Source organism: Erythrolamprus reginae, chromosome 1 (genome assembly GCF_031021105.1).
Source record: "Erythrolamprus reginae isolate rEryReg1 chromosome 1, rEryReg1.hap1, whole genome shotgun sequence".
NCBI lineage: Eukaryota > Metazoa > Chordata > Lepidosauria > Squamata > Dipsadidae > Erythrolamprus > Erythrolamprus reginae.
In genome coordinates this window covers 287,175,508-287,193,380 of record NC_091950.1, presented here as the reverse complement: position 1 = coordinate 287,193,380, position 17,873 = coordinate 287,175,508, and the positions used below count along the sequence as shown (strand labels likewise).

The 17,873-nt window shown below is 42.1% G+C and overlaps 1 protein-coding gene across 5 annotated transcripts in view; it reads left to right on the top strand.

Annotated features, from left to right (window-relative positions):
* Positions 1-17,873, top strand: part of BACH2 (BTB domain and CNC homolog 2) — a 233,964-nt gene that overhangs the window by 109,324 nt on the left and 106,767 nt on the right. The gene's annotated exons all lie outside the window — the stretch shown is intronic.

Here is a 17,873-nt window from a genome sequence, read left to right as displayed (position 1 = left end):
GGCCTACAGGCGATGAGATTACTAGTATCCCCCAGGCCTCTTCCTCCTCTTCTCCTGGGGCCCGCCCCTCGACTAAGGTCACCAGGGCCGAGAAGAGAAGGGACCTAGCCCTACAAAGAATCCATGACAAATCAGCAAAACGTTTAAAAGTGCAGGCCCAAGTACTCAGTAGTCAAGACCCCCCAGAGGTTTCTAGTCTACCTCCTTCTGGGGTCCCTGTGTTATCTCTGGATGAGCCTAACCTAGACAGACCCCAACCTAACCTATGGGGCATAGGGCCAGAGGAACCAGATATTATTGAAGATTCCCTCCAGCCAGGATCCTCCCAGGCCTTTAGGGATTCTTCTGCCATTCCTGCTGATATTTCTAATTTACCTCCTGAGTTCCAATCTATTTTTGCTGTGTTGTCTAAGGCCATTGATGCCAAACTCTCTTCCATCAATGAGCTTCCCTTACCTCCTCCTCCTTCTCGTCCCTCCCGCCCCTTGGGTTCTTCCCCAGCGGTTAGGGCTCCTATTCAGGATGATTCAGATTCCTCTCAGGACGAATATGAGGATATGGAGGATGATGAGGACCCTTTCCAAGGGCTATCAGATGATGAGGAATCCCAAATAAAGGTTCCTTCTCCAATTACCATTTTCCCTTCTCAATTATTCAAATCTCTCCTCCTCAAAGCTAGGATTTCTACGGGATTAGCGGCCCAGGAGAAACAAGCCTCCACTTCCACTGATCCCCCGGAGGAGAATTTACCTTATTTCACTGAGGAACAGGAGGATAACGAGGTAATTCCTATGCCTAAATTGTTTAAAGATGCCTTACTCAAACAGTGGGATTTCCCAGCCTCTAGTCTTAATCCCTCCACTAAAGACAGGAAGTTGTACAAACTTTCCTCTTCCTATGAAGAGCTTCTATCCTTTCCCAAACCGGATGAACCTGTCAAGATCCTTCATTCGGCAGCGGCTGTGCCGGGAGAGGCGGAGGAAGTCCTCCGCCCAGAGGACAAGCGCATTGAACAAATGCTCAAAAGAGGATTCACGGCAGATTCCTGGGCCATTAAAAGTTCTGCAGCAGCCTCCTTTTTCTCCAGAGCCATGCTGCTGTGGCTTCGCCAACTTCAACAGCATATTCCTCCCGATGACTTGAGAGGTCAACAAGACTTCAACAAGGTCTTTGCAGCTGCCCAGTACGTGGCTGATGCCACCTTGCAATCTACCAGATTTTCTGCTAAGTCTATTGCAGCTTCTACAACGGCAAGGAGACTCCTATGGATTCGCCCTTGGCAAGCGGGAGTACGCCAGAAGTGGCAGTTATCCCAGGGACCCTTAAAGCGCGACCTTCTTTTCGGTGATCTTCTGGATCCACTCCTCACGGAAACCACGGATAAGAAGAAAGTTTTGGGTCCAACCACAAAAAAGGCTACCAAAACGCAGTCCTTTCGTCGCCCGGGGCGCCAGCAAGATCAAGCGGCTTCCTATCAGAGATCTCCAGGTCAGTATTCCCCCCGCTTTCGTTCCCAAAGTAGGAACTCCAGGGGTAGAGGTTTTCGCTTCCAAAGGGGAGCTTCTTCTAACAGGGCCTCAAAAAAACCTAGATGGTAATCTTTCCTCTATTCCCATAGGGGGTCGCCTAGCTCATTTCGCCTCAAATTGGCGTCTCACCTCCAAGGACCCCTGGGTCATTGACACTGTTCAAACTGGCCTTCTTTTAGAATTTATTTCTCCTCCCCCCAAACGTTTTATTTCCTGCCCTTCTCCCAGGTCCTCCTCAGATTGTAACCGTATGGAGGAGGCCATTTCTCATCTATTGTCCATCAGAGCCATTCAACCGGTTCCTTCCGGTCAGAAGGGCCTAGGTTTTTACTCCATTTTATTTATGGTTCCAAAATCCTCCGGAGGTTGGAGAGCTATTTTGGATTTAAAGAAACTAAACCTATTCATCAAATATAGGAAGTTTAAAATGCACTCCTTATCTTCTATTTTGGCCGCCATTCACTCCGGAGATTTAATGGTCTCCTTAGACCTCACTGAGGCCTACCTTCACATTCCTATAGCCAAATGCCACAGGAAATTTTTACGTTTTTCCTTTCAAGGCAGGCATTTCCAGTATAGGGCGATGCCATTTGGCCCTTCCTCGGCCCCTCGGGTCTTTACAAAGCTCTTGGGGTCCCTGGCGGCCTATATCCGGGCGTCTCCCATTCACATTTTATGTTATCTTGATGATATTTTGATTCATGGGAACTCCCTAGAGAAAGTGAAAACAGACCTTTCTGTCACCATGTCAGTCCTTCAGGACCATGGTTTTTCCATCAACTTTGAAAAAAGTCACCTCCAACCTTCCACATCCATTTCTCACCTGGGTTCCATTATCAATTCAGTATCTTCCCAGGTTTTTCTCTCTCCCGAGAGAAAACTCAGTATAGGGGAGTTAATTTCTAACATTTTATCTAATTCTTCAGTATCCATAGTAACTCTGTCTTCCCTTTTGGGGAAGATGGTGTCATGCATAGGCATCATTCCCTGGGCTCGCCTTCATGCTAGGGAACTCCAGTGGCTCCTATTACCCTTTCAGAGATCGGGGCACAGCAACTCAAATCGGCGCATTGTCATCCCACCAAGTGTTCGCAGATCCTTCAAGTGGTGGAAGTCTCCGGCCATGGACAAAGGATCCCCGTTCAGATGCCCGGATCAATTTGTCATCACTACAGATGCCAGTCTATCGGGATGGGGCGCCCACGCCCAGGGGATGATAGCCCAGGGCACGTGGTCCCCGGAGGAAGCTTCCAGGCCAATCAATTGGCTAGAGTTAAGAGCCGTTTCCCTGGCTCTGAAGCATTTCTCTCCTCGCATTCCCAACCGGCACGTTCTCATTCTCACCGACAACATTGCCACAAAAAGCCATATCTGCAGACAGGGGGGCACGAGATCCAAAGCTCTCATGAGGGAGGCCCTCAAGTTAGGCCTTTGGGCGGAAAAACATCTTCGGTCGCTCCTAGCCGACCACATCTCGGGGAGCCTCAACGTCCAGGCGGACTGGCTATCTCGAGCAACGATAGACCCAGGAGAGTGGAACCTCCATCAGGACCTGTTCCATCAAATCAGCCTCAGATTCGGCCTACCAGTCCTGGATCTCTTCGCGACCAATGCGAACGCCCAACTCCCTCGCTTCTTTTCCAGATTTCCATCCCCGGGAGCGGAAGCAATCAATGCCCTCCGGAGTCCATGGCCTCCAGGCCTACTCTACGCATTTCCTCCAATTCCAATTCTCCCGGACGTGATTCACAAGGTTCTCACCGAGAGGGCCCGAGTAATCTTAATCGCCCCTCATTGGCCCCGCCGGCCCTGGTTCGCGGATCTCCAACAGCTGTCCGTCCAGGACCCTTGGCGACTCCCCGTTTCGGGGGATATGCTGCGGCAGGGGGCCTCATTCCACCCAGACCCGGAGTGGTTCCACCTCACCGCCTGGCTGTTATCAGGAGAGACTTAGAACTGCGTGGTCATGACCCCGATTCAGTGGAGGTCATTTTAAAGGCCAGAAGGGGTTCGACCAATCGAATCTACGACCACACGTGGTCCAAGTTTCACCAGTGGTGTCTACAGGAAGGTCTCTCCCCTCTGTGCATCCCCATACACAGAATTATTTCCTTCCTTATGCAAGGCTTCCATAAAGGACTTTCCACCAGCACCCTCCGGCGTCATCTGGCAGCCATTTCATCTGTCCTAGGGGGTCCCCGCAGACAGCCTCTCCGATCCTTCCCTGAAGTTCAGGAATTCCTCAAGGGCATAGCCAACCTCAGACCTTCCAAGGTCCACAGGTATCCATCCTGGGATTTGCCACGGGTTCTCCATTCCCTCACACAGGCACCATACGAACCCCTAAAATCGGCGTCCCTCAGGTACCTATCCTTTAAGGTAGCATTCCTGGTGGCTATTACCTCTGCCCGACGCATTTCGGAGCTGGCTGCCCTCTCAATCAGGCAGGACCTTTGTCAATTCCATCAGGACAAGGTAGTCTTGCGACTGGACCCCACCTTCTTACCCAAGGTCAGTTCCATGTTCCACAGATCTCAGGATATTGTCCTACCTTCCTTCTGCCTCCAACGAGACCATCCCTTGGCAATTAGATGGCACACCCTGGATCTCATCAGAGCGCTGAGAATCTATATCCAACGCACAGGACCCTTTCGGAGGTCAGAAGCACTTTTCATAGCCTATCATCCCAGAGTCATGGGGGCCAAAGTGTCTTCAACAGTAATAGGCCGTTGGATCAGAGGGACTATATCTAGGGCCTATGAGTCGGCCTCCCTCTCAGTTCCAAGGAACATCACAGCGCATTCCACCAGGAGCGCAGCCACCTCGGCCGCTTGGGCGACTCAAGCCCCGTTGGAGGAGGTCTGCAAAGCAGCCACTTGGGCCTCGCCAAATTCCTTCATCAGGCACTACAAGATTGATTCTTACGCTTCAGCGGACGCTGCCTTCGGCAGAAGGGTACTCCAATCCGTTATCTCACACGATAGCAATCTAATCCCACCCTAGGGACCATCTATTGGGTATGTCCCATGTGACTGCTGGACCCGCTCCTTCAGTACGGAGAATAGGCGTTGATTGCTTACCTGAACGCCTCTTCTCGTACGGTGAGCGGGTACAGCAGTCACTTCCCGCCCTTGTATGTGTCTTCTTCACCTTTCTATAATCCTTTTTCCTCTAACAATAAGAGTTGAACACTACAGAGCTTCACAACTGAGCCTAGTCTATGGATTCGCGAATTCTGGGGAAGGGGCGGATCCGGCAAGCTTTTTTAATACTAGGCTCAGTTCCACCGGATTGGACATGAGCAACCCATGTGACTGCTGTACCCGCTCACCGTACGAGAAGAGGCGTTCAGGTAAGCAATCAACGCCTATTCTATCGCTTCATTTACTTGTTTTTTGTTGGCCTGAGGATGCTCCATTAGTTGGTGGATATTCTCCCAGCCTAATGACTCATAGATGATGACTCATTTGGTATTGCAGTTTTTCTTCTTTTCATTAGAAGAAAAAGGAAATGGCTGGACTGTAACAATAGAGTGTTATTGACAGAGATTAAATATTTTCATTTACTTTTGCATTTATTTCTTTGCTTGTGTTTCTTATTTTCCACCAACCACTCATATTTACCCTGTTTCCCCAAAAGTGAGACCCTATCTTATATATATTTTTGAACCCTGATATAAGCGCTTAGCCTTATTGCCATGCACTCAAAAGCCCAGTTGGTCTTATTATCAGGGGTGTCTTATTTTGGGGAAAACAAGGTAAGTCTGGGTGGCTCCCAAACAGTTATAAACAATATAAAATAGCAAAGCCATACAATTTAAAACAAAATAAATGCAGCTGCGAAAGCAATTATGGGCTTCTCTAAGTATGCCCATATCACTCCAACACTCCGCAGTCTGCATTGGTTGCCGATCAGTTTCCGGTCACAATTCAAAGTGTTGGTTATGACCTATAAAGCTCTTCATGGCACCGGACCAGAATACCTTCGGGACCGCCTTCTGCCGCACGAATCCCAGTGACCGGTTCGGTCCCACAGAGTTGGCCTTCTCCGGGTCCCGTCGACTAAACAATGTCGTCTGGCGGGACCCAGGGGAAGAGCCTTCTCTGTGGTGGCTCCGGCTCTCTGGAACCAGCTCCCCCCTGAGATTAGGATTGCCCCCACCCTCCTTGCCTTTCGCAAACTCCTTAAAACCCACCTCTGCCGTCAGGCATGGGGGAACTGAAACATCTCCCCCTTGCCCATGTTGTTTTGGTGTTAGATTGATTGTGTGTTTGTTTTTTAATATTTTGGGGTTGTTTTTTATGAATTTTTTAGCTTAAAATTGTAATTGGATTGGTGGGTAATTGGATTTGTTATTATGTATTGTTTTTACCTTGTTGTGAGCCGCCCCGAGTTTGTGGAGAGGGGCGGCATATAAATCCAATAAATCGAATCTAATCGAATCTAAATATATCAAAACTAAGAAAGTTAGATAGTGTCAGGCATGAAGAATCAGGACTGCATGTTACTTTCCAGTTAAGATTTATTGCTCAACTTGTCAACAAATTTTCACCACTAAATTGACGCTAAGTAAGAGAATCAAGAGAATTCAAGAGAAGTTGGGCTTGGATTTTTCGTGATGACTCTAGACTGATTCCACTCTTGATTCTCCCCCCCCCCCAAAGGCTCCTGCTCTGTATACTACATTAGTTTGCTTCAGGGATCCATTAAAGGTGCTAATGACTCATAAAGCCCCTTTGGGGAATTGGGTTATTTGAAGGACCTCTTCTCCTGCATCTGGTTACATTCATTAATAACAGCCAATGCAGTTAGGGCACAGCCTCTGCCACACTCCTGGGTCCCTAGATCCATTGGCAAAGTCACATTTTCACAGCCTTGCAAAATGCCAGCAGGGCTGGGATCAATCTGATCATTGGCGGAGGGTGGACAATGTTCCACATGGAAAGGACTACAACAGAAAAGGCTGTCTTCCTGGCCCCAACAAAACAATACTCCTGGACTGACACAATCTGGAGCACGCCCTTCCTGTTGGACCTGGTGGGAGGAAGTGGTCCTTCAAATAATCCAATCCCCCAAAGGGGCTTTATAAGTCATTACTAGCACCTTGAACGGATCCCTGCAGCAAACTAACGCAGTATACAAAGCAGGAGTGTAACATGCACCAAATACGGGGAAAGCATTACTGCCCCAAAAACAATATTTTGCACCGATTTAAGTTTTCTCGACGTCTGGTTATTATTATTATTATTATTATTATTATTATTATTATTATTATTATTAATTAGATTTGTATGCTGCCCCTCTCCACAGACTCGGGGCAGCTCACAACAATAATACGAACAATATATCACAAATCTAATATTAAAAAGTCTCTAAAAAACCCTTATTTAAAAAATAGGCATACACACAAACATACCATGCATAAATTATATAGGCCAGGGGTAGATGTCTCAGTTCCCCCATGCCTGACGGCAGACGTGGGTTTTAAAAAGTTTACGAAAGGCAAGGCGGGTGGGAGCAATCTTAATCTCTGGGGGGAGCTGGTTCCAGAGGGTTGGGGCCGCCACAGAGAAGGCTCTTCCCCTGGGTCTCGCCAGACGACATTGTTTAGTCGACGGGACCCGTAGAAGACCAACTCTGTGGGACCTAACTGGTCGCTGGGATTCATGCAGCAGAAGGCAGTCCCAGAGATATTCTGGTCCAATGCCATGAGGGGCTTTATAGGTCATAACCAACACTTCAAATTGTGACCGGAAACTGATCGGCAACCAATGATTGTTTAACATGACAGGTATAAAATTTTCAGTGAGATTCTGTAAATTTTATGTGATGTTATCATATTTGTCATATATCTAATTTATCAGACAATGACAAATCCCATTAAGAAGAGATATATTTTGATTGGGAGGGATTAATTTGTATAGTAGTGCCACTTCTATTACTTTTCCCTATAAATAATGTGGCATTTTATTTTTAAAAAGTTGCTAAATATCTGTCAGGCCTCTCAGGTAACATTCAGAAGTTTCTTACATTCATGGGTTTTCTTCTCAGAGTTCAGTATAGTTGCCTCTTGTATGGAAAGCATGCCCGAGACAATTTAAACATGGATGCTTAATTCTCTCATAGGAATCCCATTCATGATCCCTACATTGCATTATGGTTTTCCAGTGTAAAATCCAATAAAAGATTTGAACTTGCACAACTAAATCTTTTTTCTAACATGTGCATAATAGTCTTCCCAAAGTATAGCTCAATTTGTGAACATGTGTTAAAGGCTGCAGGAAAGAGTAAAATTGCTTCCTATTCTCCTGAGAAGTGGTTCCATCAGTCAAAGGAATTAATTAAATGTGACACTGGTATCCAAATTTTAGCAAATACTGTACTGCACTTTTTACAGCTTTAAATTAATTATGGACAATATTAATCCATTATTTTATGTTAATCAATTAAATCCTTAAGAGATGGCAGACTCTACTCAGGTCACTATTTCCTTTCCATTTATGTGAAAACAAAAGGCTAAGATTAAAACTACTGTTCCTTTTTTCAGTCATCTTTCCTATTCAGTACATTGCCTCAGGTCTAATCTCATGCATTCCTTACTTCTGCAAAGCTTTTCTGGACTACTTTCTTCCAATTGTAACCAGATGAAACCATATTCTAGTTGATCTAATGCTCTTCCCTCCCGCCTCTCCCCCCCCACACACACACATTTTAACTAATTAAGATATTCCATTATAACATGAATGTAGAGTGCCCTATGAAGAAACCTGTAAGGGTACATATCTTCATTTACATTGTCCTGCTACTTAGGTCTTATGCCCTGATAAATAACTCCATTTTACTGTACAGAACATAAAGCTGCTTGCATATTGGTATTTAAAATTTGATTAAATTCATGCATCAACACAGTGGGTTTCCAATTTTCCATCTCTGGGGAGCTTTTCCATCAAGATATGATGCATTAACGTATCCTGCATAATGCAGAACATTTTATGAAATAATTCTAGAATAAATATTTGGAATGTATTTCAGACCTGCATGCCTTTATTTTTCTGGATGTGCAGCAAATTATCCTTGTAGCTGCCTATTTCTGAGTAGCAGATTATAGGGGAAGAAAGAGACACAAAAATTCAAAACAAAAATAACCCAACCTTACTTTGCTTTTCAGTCATGACTAGATTGATCACATTTTATACAGATAGATACTTAAACCATTCACAGCTTCTTGTGGAGATTGATACCTTGTTTTCCCCAAAATAAGAGATCTCCTGATAATAAGCCCAATTGGGATTTTGAGTGCACGGCAACGCCAAGTGCTTATTTCAGGATTAGAAAAAATATAAGACAGGGTCTTATGTTTCGGGGAAACTCATTTGATATATTCTGCTGCACGAATCCCAGCGACCGATTAGGTCCCACAGAGTGGGCCTTCTCCGGGTCCCGTCAACTAAACAATGTCGGTTGGCGGGCCCCAGGGGAAGAGCCTTCTCTGTGGCGGTCCCGACTCTCTGGAACCAGCTACCCCCAGAGATTAGAACTGCCCCTATCCTCCTTGCCTTTCGCAAACTCCTTAAAACCCACCTTTGTCGTCAGGCATGGGGGAACTGAGATATCTCCCCCAGGCCTATATAATTTATGTATGGTATGTTTGTAGGTATGTCTGCTTAAAAATGGGTTTTTTTAAACTTATTTTAAATTTTAAATTGTAAATTACTAGATTTGTCAGGAACTGTTTTTATTGTGTTGTGAGCCGCCCCGAGTCTACAGAGAGGGGCGGCATACAAATCTAATAAATAAATAAAATAAATAAATAAGGTTCCCTTTTTAAAGAAAATTTCAGAATGAAAGTAACATTTTATGAATATGAGTGTGATATTGGTTGTTTTTTCCTAGGAAGTAAGACTCAGTTTCTAGAACTAGTATCTACACATTTCATTTCATTTCATTTCATTCATTCATTCATTCATTCATTTATTTATTTATTTGTCTATATTATTTTATTTATAAAATACTTATAAAATATTTATTTATAAAACATTTATGTATACAGTATTTATACGTTATAATTCACTGTGTTAGAGTAGCCAAGAAATTCTCTCCGTATGGTACATTCTTTTTCGTCAACCAGACTTGGAAATATCTGCAAAATTATAAAAAATATTTACATACAGGGTTTTAAAGCAGCAGCAAAAGAAAAAGTGTAAATATAATCACTAGATGATTCAACTGACTGACTCAGTGATAATTATTAGTTTGAAAAAGTAATTGATGACTCAGATGCTTAATGCTTTTGTATTTCAGTTTCATATTAGCTTCTGTTAGAAATAGTTTTTAATTGATAAAGTTAAATTGATTTTGCACATCACTGTTCTGTCAGAAGAGCACCAGTAGCTTAGCCATAAACCGGTCAGAGTTTAATAATATAAAAAGGACATCACCGTTAAACATGTGCCTTTCCCTTTATAGTTAAACTGAAAAAATAAAATTTGCATTTCTCTGTCACACTACAAAGGAAACATATGAGTCAGAAATTTACCACTTCCGTATCTTAATTATTCCATTCAGGATATATATAAAATTGGTAAGTCAACTCGAAATGCAAAATACTTTGCTGAATCACAGAGAAAAACAAAATTGCACATCATTTTATTTACCATATTTAATAGTCTTAAGCACATCTGGGATGTCAAGCTTGTTTGTGAAAAACAATGTCATAGTGTTGTGCCTCTAATTTTTGGAGGAGGAAACAAATTCCTAATGAATGACTTTACAGTGTTTAAGTGATGTGTTTATTCAGTCATGGTATTTGATGGAATTTTTTGAAAAGGTTACCAAAGGCCAGATATTGCTATGCCGAATAAAATTTTTGTTTTAAAAATATGTTTTGTATTCATTTTATTGAAGTCAGTTATTGAGAATCAAGCCAAACATTGGCAGAAACCTCCTTCAGTCATGGTGTAAACTTGAGGAAGGAAGTGACAAAATATGTGCCCCTTCCTCCATTATTGGCTGCACTGCTAAGCCAGTTTCATCACCAAACCTCCAAAACATCAATTACATAGTAGGGTTGACCCACACCCTAGGTTTCATTTCCATAGAACTATAAATATGATTGAAACTTCATTTCTGTTGTTTTTATATTTTTACCAGCTATTTGAAGAGTCTTTTGAATATTCCTTATTACGTGCAGCAACCTCCCCCTCCCTCAGCCCAAAAATAGACGTCTCCAACAAAGTACAGTGGTACCTCTACTTAAGAACTTAATTCGTTCCGTGACCAGGTTCTTAAGTAGAAACGTTCTTAAGTACAAGCAATTTTTCCCATAGGAATCAATGTAAAAGCAAATAATGTGTGCAAACCCATTAGGAAAGAAATAAAAGCTCGGAATTTGGGTGGGAGGAGGAAGAGGAGGAGGAGGACAGTCGTTGCTGAAGGAAGAAGGTGAGGTGAGGGGAATCAAAAAAATCCAAAACATTAAACATTAAAGCTTAAAAAAAAAAGAGGGATTCTGAGGCAGCACCCAGATAAAGGAAAACACTCTGTACACTCTGGGCTGCCCAGAGCGAAGGGAGCGTTTCTTTTCTCTGGGTGCTGGCAGAGGTTTATTCCCTGTCCAAGTGCCCAGAGAAAGAAAATGCTTTGTTCGCTCTGGACTGCCAAAGCCTCCTTAAGCACCACCGAAAAGCTCCTCTGGCAGTCCAAAAAAGCCCGAGATGGCCAGGATTAAAGGGGGAATGGCAGGAAACTGGCCAGGCCTTTGTGCCGCTCTCAAATTTCTTGGGAAATTTTTCCGGGCTCAGGTTCTTAAGTAGAAAATGGTTCTTAAGAAGAGGCAAAAAAATCTTGAACACCCGGTTCTTATCTAGAAAAGTTCTTAAGTAGAGGCGTTCTTAAGTAGTGGTACCACTGTACGTATTTGGAAACTTCAGTACAGTAGTTTACCTCTGCTACTGAGAATTTTCTGCTCAAAGTCAAAATTTGATTTACAATATATTTAACTGCAGGAAGTCTGCTTCATCAGCACTGGAACCATTTCAAAATCATGCAGAGCTACTAGCAGGAATAGTATTTGCATAGCCAAAGTAGCACATCTGTGAAAAAAATTGATGTCATCCATAACAACTAAACATTAGACCTAAATATATGCTTTGAAAATGATTCTGAAGAAGTGCTGTGGGTCTCTCACAAGTGCAGCATCTCTCTGTACTATTTACAGCAGCTTTCACACAAAACCGGGGGGGTGGGGGGAGCAGCGATCTGGCCATTTTAAGGTTTTGATTCATTTTATTTTTAAATGTGCTCATTTTAAAGAAAAAATAGAAAAAGTATGCAGAAGATACAGTATTTGTAGAGCGTAAGTATTTTCTTAAGCCAAGTCCCTTAAAATGAAAGTCCCTTAAAACATGTGAAAACTATCCTAAAAAGAGTGTTTCTGAAATGGAACATACAGACATGTAATCGTTCTAGAATTTAAAAACTGGATTTTGTCATCGAGATACTCTTCGTAGCAATAAATAATGCTTTCTTATAGAAGTTGCAAACAAATCAGATTAGATCACATGGGGATTCAGTAAGGACAACCAATGTCCCATGAATATACTTTGAAAGCCATTAACCTAGAAACATTCTACATCCGCTTAAAGGATGTTAGGATCAGGAATGGTAGCTCCATGGGATTAATCTAGACCAGGGGTAGGCAAAGTTGGCTCTTCTATGACTTGTGGACTTCTGTCTGGAAGACAGAAGGAAAAGGGGGGACATGATCAAAACATTTAAATATGTTAAAGGGTTAAATAGGGTTCAGGAGGGAAGTGTTTTTAACAGGAAAGTGAACACAAGAACAAGGGGACACAATCTGAAGTTAGTTGGGGGAAAGATCAAAGGCAACATGAGAAAGTATTATTTTACTGAAAGAGTAGTAGATCCTTGGAACAAACTTCCAGCAGACGTGGTTGGTAAATCCACAGTAACCGAATTTAAACATGCCTGGGATAAACATATATCCATTGTAAGATAAAATACAGGAAATAGTAAAAGGGCAGACTAGATGGACCATGGGGTCTTTTTCTGCCGTAAGTCTTCTATGTTTCTATGTTTCAACTCCCAGAATTCCTGTGCCAATCATTCTAGCTCAGGAATTCTGGGAGTTGAAGTCCACATGTCATAGAAGAGCCGACTTTGCCTACCCCTGATCTAGACCACGGATGTCAGACTCGCATCGTCATGGTGTCATGTGACATATTGTGACTTTTTTCCTTTGCTAAACCGGGTATGGGCGTGGCCAGTGCAGGACGCATCCGGAGTTTGACAGCCCTGATCTAGATGTTCAGCTCATGGCTTGCTTGCGCCAATCTATCAACTTATACAACTTTTGTTACTCTTTTGTTTCAGAGAAGGAACTTTTCTATTTATCAATTGGACCACTCATTTTCAATATTGTATGATTCTCCTGTGAGAAGTAATACAAAAACACAATATATTAATGTAATCTTGTTCTGCTATATATTAGTATTTTATATTCTCATGCTTAAAATTTGCATTGTGATGGTTTTATTATATGTTGGTAAGAATGGAAGAGATGGAGATCTCTGAATTAATGAACACAATCCATTTAATGTTTTCAATTAGAATAATAATTATATTGTTCCCATTGAGCCACTACTGCATGCCAAACTACTGTATATAAATCCATTGCCAAACAGTGGGAAAAATTTACTGCATTAATATTGAAGTAAAAATGTTAGAGAACTGAAGAACATTAAAAACATATTTTGCTTGTTAACACAAATCTGTTGATAACCAGTATGTCACATGTAGAACAGGCTATTACAGGTACACTATGATATTTTTGTGAATCATTACTTAACAGTTAATCCTGTTATTTTGGAGGCAAGTTAATAGTGTAGTTTCATGAATGAAATAAGCTATTTTTCTTTTAAGTACCTTAAAGGGATTATTGTACGTTATTTGAGTTTAAACGGAATTCAACAGGTAGAGTTACAGTTCTTTGAAAAGGTAACTTAAATATACAGGTGATGAAATATAAAAGGGTAATCTTATTTCTATTGACATTCAGGTTAATTCTCAGATAATACTTCCACTTAAATATGGCAGGATTCCACAAAATGACAATAGCATAGCTATACTTAAACTACACTTTTTGACCCTCCTTACAATATATGGTATTCATTCTATTCATTCTGGGGGGGTTTTCTGCAAGATTTAACACTTTATGAGGTGGCATTGAACAAAGAAATATGATGTACCAGACAGATGTTGCCATAACACTGATTGAAACTAAATTATTACTTTTTTGCAAGTTCCTATAAAGTATATTCTGTTATTAAAGCATATTTTCTTCTTTAGAAAATTTGTGTGAGAATTCCTTTAAATAAATATGGAGATACATAATGGTTTGCTATAAACATGCCTTTATCCACTGCTCTAAAAATGAAATAATATTATTTCATAATAATAATATTTTTCTTAGTACTGCAACTATTTCTTCATGGTTGATACTTTATTTTTACCATGAAAAAGAAGTGATTTCTATCAGCTAAGTCTTACATTTTAGAATGGCTGTATAAAATAGAAACATGAAATCAGCTCGGAGGAGACGCTACTCTTGAGCTATGCCTTGGGACTTGGTTAAGTTACAATTTACCCTAGCATGACCTCTTGAGCAGAGAATTCCAGCTTTCATTTTATTGATCATGTGTTAAATTTGATATGCATTGGCTTGCTCAGCGCAGTGCAGAGATATCTAGGGGGACACAGGGAGAAAAATGGAGAGTGAAGCATTTGCAATAAGGGAATGCAATGTTTGGGATTCAATCCTATTCTTTTACCCTAGTGAACATCAGTCATCCTTCCAAGAACATTGTAGGGTTAGTTCTCAGATTGTAAACCTCCTGCGTCATATTACCATTTCGCAAAATAGCCTCCTATTTTTAAAAGGGGATAGAGAAAAGAATGGCTGAAATTTGTCTTTCCAGGGTACAGTGATCCCTCGTTTATCGTGGTAGTTAGGTTCCAGGACCACCCGCAATAAATGAAAAACCGCAAAGTAGGGAGGCAAGGCTTTTTTGAAATATTAAAGGGTTTTCTAAAGGCAGAGATCAGATGAGAAATGTTAAACAGCGAAGCCTTGTTGTATCGATGCCCTTGGCCGCCGCAGCCGCCTCCTTGAAAGTGCTCAAGGATCTGGAGGGGAAGAAAGGAGATGCCTGCCTTGCTTTCCCTCATCCTGTCCAGAGCAGCTTTCCATTCCCCCTCGGCTCCGCCACAGCCTCCCAACCCCGGGCAGCCCTAGAATCCCAGCCGCCAAGGCCTACCCCCAACCTCTGCTTCTTTCTGACGCGCCGAGGCAGAGGACAGTGAGCCTTCTGCTTCCCCCTCAGCTCCGCCACAGCTTCCCAACCTCTGGGCAGCCCTAGAATCTCGGCAGACACCGCAAGCCCCTGACCGCGCATGCGCACATGCCTCTCACAGAAACCCACAATGCACTGAAGCCGCGAGCAGTGAACCGCAAAGTGGCGAGGGATCACTGTATTCCAAGTCTGCATAACATGTAACTTTACATAAGCCATAATAATTAAATGGTTTTTAATATTTTTATGTCTTTAATTGTACTCTGTGAATTAGATGGGCACTTTCTAAATTTGATGTATAAATAAAATAAAATAAATAAATATAACTTAAGTCTTTTCAACAGGTAATCACAGGTCTGCTATATCAGAATAGTGCAAATTTGCACTTTTCCTTAAGCTCTGAGAGCTGGAATGTAACATATCTGTCCCTATGTGTGAGGCTTTATATGATTTCTATCACCCTTCTTGGAGGGAAGAGGGGACAATTTATTTTTACACAATATACAGTATATCCTGTGGGGTATTTTTAGTGCCCCCTGGTGGTCTAGATAGGTATGTAGTAGGCTTATTCTTAATTGAACACAGTTATGATAATAGAAGATTGATTGTTATGATTATTTTCATTTTCCAACTACATTGCAATCAAAATCCCAATGTATGGTTTCATTTGTAGAGGGGAAAAATTACATGGCCTCAATATACTAAACAGAATGTCTGTTTTGTGAACTTGACTACAGATGTATAGCTAGGATGCAGACTCGCCATATTTATGACTATCATGTGGTGGGCAAGACTTCCCTGACCTGATGTGTTCCAGATGTGTGGAACAGAAATTTCCAGAATTCACAGTCAGTATGCCCTGCACTGGTCAGGAATTTTAGCCCAATGCTGCTGTACTATCTCTTCCTATTTACCTCTCTTTTATTCTTTCAATTATTTTTTGAACAGTTGCAAACTATTGAAAACAAGCGGAGTTGCGTTTAAAACCTCCTAGTCCTTTTTTTAAGCCCTGAACTAAACACTCTACTCGTCTTTCATTTTTAACAAGATACTTAATATTTTGCAGATGTACTGTTTTTACCATTCTAAGAACAGCATTACAGAGAGAACTCCTTTCAAAGCAGCTTTTATTTCTGTTGTTCCCTATCCCATTAGTCTTTAAGGCAGAATTTTCCTTTTCTAGTCCAGCTTCTTTTCCTAAACTTTATTTGTGAATTAAACAGGCATTCATTCTAAGAAGGACAAAAACAAAGTGTGCTTTTCGTAGAAATTATTCTATTTAATATTTTCCAGTATTAATTATCTAGACAAACCTAAGGGTTTTATTGCTTTGGAATTATTATTCTCTCAGTCACATTTTCTACTTTTTTTGTTAAGTTCAATTGCTCAACAAGCCAAAGAGATGTCAGAATGACCATAGACCTATCAGATCATCATCATGGAGACAATGCAATATTTGCATCGAAGCCACAAGCATAAGAATTATTCATTTGCATTATAACAATTATATATTTCTCTTCCCTTAAATCCAACTCCATCCTGATGCTCCTTCCATTGCTCCTTTTATATTTGTGTGTAATTTTCCTTCCTCTGACCATTGTTTTTTCCTCTAATGAGTGAATCTGAATTTGTGCAGAATGCAGCTGCGGGAGCAATCATGGGCTTTCCCAAATATGCCCATGTTACACCAACACTCCGCAGTCTGCATTGGTTGCCGATCAGTTTCCGGTCACAATTCAAAGTGTTGGTTATGACCTATAAAGCCCTTCATGGCACCGGACCAGGTTATCTCAGGGACCGCCTTCTGCTGCACGAATCCCAGCGACCAGTTAGTTCCCACAGAGTGGGCCTTCTCCGGGTCCCATCAACTAAACAATGCCGCTTGGCGGGACCCAGGGGAAGAGCCTTCTCTGTGGCGGCCCCGGCCCTCTGGAACCAACTCCCCCCAGAAATTAGAATTGCCCCCACCCTCCTTCCCTTTCGTAAGCTACTTAAAACCCACCTCTGCTGTCAGGCATGGTGGAATTGAGATACTCTTTCCCCCTAGGCATTTACAATTTTCTGCATGATATGTCTGTATGTATGTGTGGTTTTTATATTAATGGGTTTTTAATCGTTTTTAGTATTGGATTATTATTGTACACTGTCTTATTATTGCTGTTAGCCGCCCCGAGTCTCCGGAGAGGGGCGGCATACAAATCCAATAAATAAATAAATAAAATAAATAATTACGATAACCTAATTGGGATAATATCCAGCAATTCAGGCTTACTTACATGTTGAGAGAAAAGTAAAAGATGAAATCAACTCTCTCCCTCCCCCCCCTCTGTGTGTGTGTGTGTAATAAAAGCTAAATAATTTGATAATTTTAAAATATCAAACTGAACCCAAAGTTTCTTTTCTTTCCATAAAAATTCACAGCAGTCCTCTACAGAATATTTTTATATGTCTGTGATGGTGAACTGATGACACATGTGCCACAAGTGGCAAGCATAGTCCTCTCTGTGGGCACACAAGCTGTGGCTCCAGCTCATGAGCCATCCACCAGGCAGCTGATGGGTCTCTGTCAGACATGCACAGGGAGTGGGGCACATGTTGGTGGTGTCCATGCATGCATGGGGGTCTGGCCACCCATGCATGGGTCACATGTGCATGCACAGGGTGGAAGAGCATGGGGGTCATGCACAGGGGTGTGGAGTCATGCATGCATACACTGTGGGTGAGGAGAATTGGGGGGTTGCATGTGCATACATGGGGTGGGGCACACGGGGGGTTATGTGGGCATTCCATTATGGGTGCAAGCGCACGCCCCTGCTGTCACGCACGCGTATACAACAAAAACGTTAGCCATCATTGTTATATCTAATTTACAGTAATCCCTCACTACATCATGGTTCATCTTTTGCCGATTCGCTATTTCACGGGTTTTCAAAGAGGGCTTAAATCCATTAAATCCATTGAAAATTTTAAATCC